This window comes from Xiphias gladius, chromosome 1, assembly GCF_016859285.1.
Source record: "Xiphias gladius isolate SHS-SW01 ecotype Sanya breed wild chromosome 1, ASM1685928v1, whole genome shotgun sequence".
Classification (NCBI taxonomy): Eukaryota; Metazoa; Chordata; class Actinopteri; order Istiophoriformes; family Xiphiidae; genus Xiphias; species Xiphias gladius.
The window spans coordinates 209,001-214,314 of record NC_053400.1 but is presented as its reverse complement, the minus strand read 5'-3'; the positions used below and the strand labels follow the sequence as shown (position 1 = coordinate 214,314).

General features: G+C 42.3%; 1 long non-coding RNA gene across 2 annotated transcripts in view; it reads right to left on the bottom strand.

Annotated features, from left to right (window-relative positions):
• Positions 1 to 273: 273 nt before the first annotated feature.
• LOC120793983 overlaps positions 274 to 5,314 on the bottom strand; it is a 9,394-nt gene continuing 4,353 nt past the window's right edge. For both annotated transcript variants that reach the window (XR_005708070.1, XR_005708073.1), the window contains exon 3: positions 274 to 1,353. This is a non-coding gene — a long non-coding RNA (uncharacterized LOC120793983). The remainder of the gene's footprint in view (positions 1,354 to 5,314) is intronic.

Genomic DNA, 5,314 nt, shown 5'->3' with positions numbered 1-5,314 from the left:
AGTAAAAGGTTTAAAAATTAGGTTTATCAAAGGCATTATCACAGCACTTGTGGCTGTGGATGGGAAATATATGATCCTTGATGTTGAGGCCAAATATCCTGGATCCAGACATGACTCAAGGGTCCTCAGTCAGAGCAGTCTAAAACACTTATTTGAATGTTTCTCCTGTATACCACCTGTATTTCCTTATCCCCCCAAGCCGTCGTGCCAGACACAATCAAAAGCCTTCCTGAAGTCAATGAAGTTGTGGAACAGGTCGTGGAGGTGCTTCTCGATCAGAATTCTGATGTTAAATATCTGCTCAACAGTACTTTGTCTTAGTCTGAACCCCGCCTATTTTTCTAAAAAGTATTTCCTCTGCCTTCCCCTTCAGTCTATACAGAAGAAGCATCACTTTACTGGGGTGACTGATCAAGATTGTTCTGTACTTCTGGCAGAATCTCAGGTTGCCTTTCTTAGGAAGGTGGATGATCAGGGATTGGGTTCATTCTTTTGGCCACTGCTTGCTTTCCCAAATCCTCTTGTAGAGGGTAGTTAGAGACTTAAAGAATTGGGGGCCTTGGTGCTTCAGGGGTTCTGCTGGTATGCTGTTGACTCCTGGTGACTTTCCTCCCTTAAGGGTGTGCACTGTTTCCTCCACTTCTTCCTGCAGTATCGACACATGCCCTGTCTCCCTGTGGGTGTTGGTTACGTTGTCCAGGAAGCTGGTGTTTGGTCTAAGCTCATAACTGTACAGTTCTTGGCAGTATTCAATCCATCTTCAAGACCTCTGTCTCATTGGTAAGAAGGGAGCCATTGTTTTCTGCAATATACTAAGGTTCTAACTAATGTTATGTGGCTGTGCAGCAATACAAATGGAGATAATTCTTTTGCTGACTGGACAGCTGGTGACAGAGTTCATTCTCTCCTTGCTGTCAATGAAGCCGACTCCATGTTGTTTTTTGTTGTCAACTCTGCTGTACCATATCTTGTAACCCTGTTCTGTAATGGTCTCACAAAATCCAGTCCATCATCAGCCAGGATGTCCCACTTGTATCTGGCAAGGTCATGGCTAAGTTCTTTTGTCTTTCAGCATGTATACAGAGTGCGTACATTCCATGTCCCAAAGATAGTTTTGCCATTGGGAAGTCTAATGATTGATGTTGCTTGTGTCCCAGTAGCTTCACTTTACAATTCCCCTGCCCTGCACCACAGCAGGACGCATGATCGTTGGTGATCTGGGCATAGACCAGTCTGGCATGGTTTCTGACGTTGCATCCTTCATGATATTTGTGTGGGCTTGCGGAGGTCTTGACGACACCCAACTCCTCTGTAGGACTGATATTTCCTTTTGGGTTTCCTCTAAAAGATGAACTGCCAATCAAGGTTAACAAGCTCCATCTGTCCGAGCACAAACTTTAATAAAGTACAATTCCTCTCACAAACACAGAGGGGCTAAACCCTTTTAACGGATTATGACCGTTTGCAACACAAATACTACACTACACAACTTACACAAGAGTATGTTCTGTTATTTGTAAACTAAATGATACATTAACAAATTATCTGAAACTCCACTGTTTATTTAATTAATTATTTAACACAAAAACCTGCTAAAAATCGGGGGGGGGGGGGGTAGAGGGGAATCTACCTTTTGACAGGTGTTAACATCCAATTTGGATAAATTTGACATCTTATTCATTTGTGAGATGCTTTTATCCAAAGCAACTTACATACAAAGCAATTTAGGGTTCAGTGTTTGCCCAAGGACACCTTGGCACACGGACAGGAGGAGCCAGGGATTGAACCACCAGCCCTGCAATCAGAGGAAAATCCGCTCTACCACCTGACCCCAAGCCACCCCATGATGAAGGTCAACACTTATACCTCAAAGTCATTGTTTTCCCCAGAAAGTTTGCCAGTTATCTACAAAGCCCACGTCGTTTGCTGGACACCACTTCGACAGCCAGCAGTTGAATGATGACATGTGGCTATACATGTCATCACTGGTCAGATTAGGCAGGGGCCCAGAGAAAACTACGGAGTCCAACATTGTCTTTGTATATGTACACACCGACTCAACATTCATTTTTGTGACCTCCGATTGATGTTATTGGGTGTTTTTACCGCCAACATGAAGAACAATCTTACTGTATTTACGTTTATCCATAGCCAGCAGTTTCAAATAGGATTCTATATATCCTGCTCTGGCCCCAGGAATACATCTGACTATGGTTGCTGGTGTCACTAACTTCACATTTCTCAAGATAGAGCTTCCAATAACCAGAGTTGTTTTCTATGTGGGTGTTTCACTGAGTGGCGAGTATCTGTATGAAACATGAACTGGTTGGTGGTGAACCATGGGCCTCTGCTTAGGGCTTCACTTCTTGTTATGGACAGTCACTCAGCCGCCCTAGAGTCACCCAGCCTCTCTACTGCCAGTAGCTTCTGAGCAGCTGGGGTGAGAGTAGGAGTTACTCTGAGTCAGCTTGCACCGGCTACTGGGGGCTGGCTAACTACTGCAGCTAACAATTTGGTTTCCATGGTGCGGATCCGTGCTTCCAAATCATTGAGCCTCACCTCCATTGCTGTAAATAAACTACATTTATTACATGTACCATTATTGCTAAAGGAGGCAGAGTTGTAACTACACATAAGACACACCGAGCAAGAGAGAGAGGGAGAAGTCTTCGATAACTGCTAAGCTATAGTAACTGGTTGATCTGAATAGGGTTTAAACAACTGTGAGGTAGCAAGAACATCACTAAAAGAAGGAGAGAGCTACGGGTGCTTAAGCAGAACTAATATAGGTTTAAATGTACAGTGCGTAATTAGCCAATGTAATGAAGAAAATAGCAAAATTAACTCAGTAGAGGCAGAGCAGCAAAACTCGCTACCAGTCACATAAACACCTGCAACCGAAAATGACACAATATGCTTACCTGAGCATCTGCAGTCCTAAATCCTGTAAGTCATTTTCAGCTGACAAAGATTTTAAAATTTAAGGTGTTTTTGTTAAGTGGATAATGCGACCTTCCATCAGTTAGTTGGTCTCCATCCAAAAAAAAAAAAAAAGTGAGGGTTTCTCACACAGGGTTGCCCATACTTTCTGTTACCAAGAATAGGAGGGAGGGAGATGAGGTTGAGATTCCTACTGAAGAGTGCAGTAATTGCAGCGCTTTAGAGCTGCACCAAGAGGGAGAAAGAAAGAGCACTGTGGCAAATTCATACACACACACACACACGCACACAGACACACACACACACACACACACACACACACACACACACACACACACACACACACACACACACACACACACACACACACAGATGTTATTGCTGTCTGGGAGAATAAGTCAGACTGGCCAGGAGACAACTAGAGGAGGTAAAAAAATAAATGACAAAAAAGGGGATGGAGGGAATGCAAATAACTGGACTGGAAGAAGCAGAAGAGGAGGAGGAGGAAGAGGAATTGGTGTTGGTGAAGGGATAGAAGCTGAAGATCAGAGGACGATGGAAAGAAGAAAGTCATTTGATTGAGGACATGTAGAGGAGGGTTGTCTGTCCTATCAAGCTTCAGTCCTGGTGTTCCTGTGTGCCTTCAGAGTCAGCAATATTAAACGAAGTGAGGAAGGTGAGGGACAATTAAGGGGAGGTGGAGGAGGAGAATGGAAAGTTTAGAGTTGAAATTAACCTTCAGGGGCTGCATTGCTCCAGCCCAGCTTTATGTAACACTACAGCTTTGTTTAACTTTGTGCTCAGTCCTTGTTCTTCTGGACCTTAGCACTGCCTTTAACACAGTCGATCACAACATTCTGTTAGACAGACTGAGGCACTGGGTAGGAATATCTGAGGGTTCTGTGTCTCCATTAACAACCACATGTCATCTTTTGCTCCTGTAAAGTATGGTGTCCCTGTATGGTGTCCCTCTTTGCATCATCAATGTGTGTACCAATAGCCATTTCATGACAGTTCAACCAATAGCTGTTGAAATAAATATTATGACAATAAATAAGTTGAATCTTGAAGATATTCCACTAAAAGCCAAAAATGTCAACCTCCATTCAATAGTTGCTGAAATATTTCCATCTGGACCAAAGTGGTAAACTGACCTACCAATAGGAAGATGGACCAACATTTTCATCCATTTAGGACTGGATTTTTTAACAGCTGGAGTCACACTACAAAGGGATTGTTTCATTGTCATGAAATGGTTATAGTGAGCAGTAATTCATTCAGTGTACATGGTGAGTACAGTGGGTACTGTATTTAGATAGACTTGAAAAAATCCAAATCTATCCTTTAATGTACATATCTAATGGTGTGTTAAGACAGAAAGCAAAGCGTTTTTTTTTTTTTTTTTCCCATCTCTTTTGGTTTCTGAAGCAGGTTCATAATGCCCTAGAACTAGTGCAGATGTTTTGCTCAAGCTGAAACTTTTTCAATTCACACTGATGCATCTTTGCATCAGGTCATACCGTCCTGGGCAAATTGTGTGTCAAAACAGATCTTTCCAGTGACTTTGTATGCAGTCACACAGCGTCTAAGCTTCCTCAAATTGACAGTGACTGTCTTTTGTCAGCAGATGTCCAGTAAATGTTAGCATGGCTTACACCTGCTAAATAGATGTTGACACTATGTTCAATAAAAATGTCAAAATTACAGGTCAGCATGGGGGTCTTAGTGGTGGTATGATTGTGTAGTATGCTGAACAAGTGTAAATGATACTACAAAAAATGTATCCCGTAATGATTCTGTGTAATGTGATTCTGATCCAAAACATCAACCTATCGCCACTAAAGGAAAACTTGAAAGCGACAACAAGCTCGTAGGTGATCACATCAAAGAGCAGTTGTATGCCATGTTTCCCAACATGCTCGCATTCGAAATGAGCTAAGTACTGTAAAAAATGCCAGAAGGAGATAAAGCTCATACATGACTGGCTCCATTATAGCTACTCCTCTACTGAGTTCAGTATAATTATTAAGCTATGTTTTGAATGTCTGCTCTTAGCTTTGGATGCTTCATCTACACAAACAGGCATTAGTGTAGTGATGTTTTCATTTATCTCTTTATTTCTCTCAGTTACAAATGGGCTGAATGGAGCAGTCAGCACCGTCTGTTACTATTGAGGCTCATAGCTGTTCTAATAGGCTGAGACTCCACTCTGCTCACACACACACACACACACACACACACACACACACACACACACACACACACACACAAACACAGAGTTGTGTCTTCATGGCTTCAGAGGACATTACATTGACTTAAAATAATTTCCTCGAGTCTTAGTCTAACCTTAAAGTTGTACTGTTATGCTCATGTC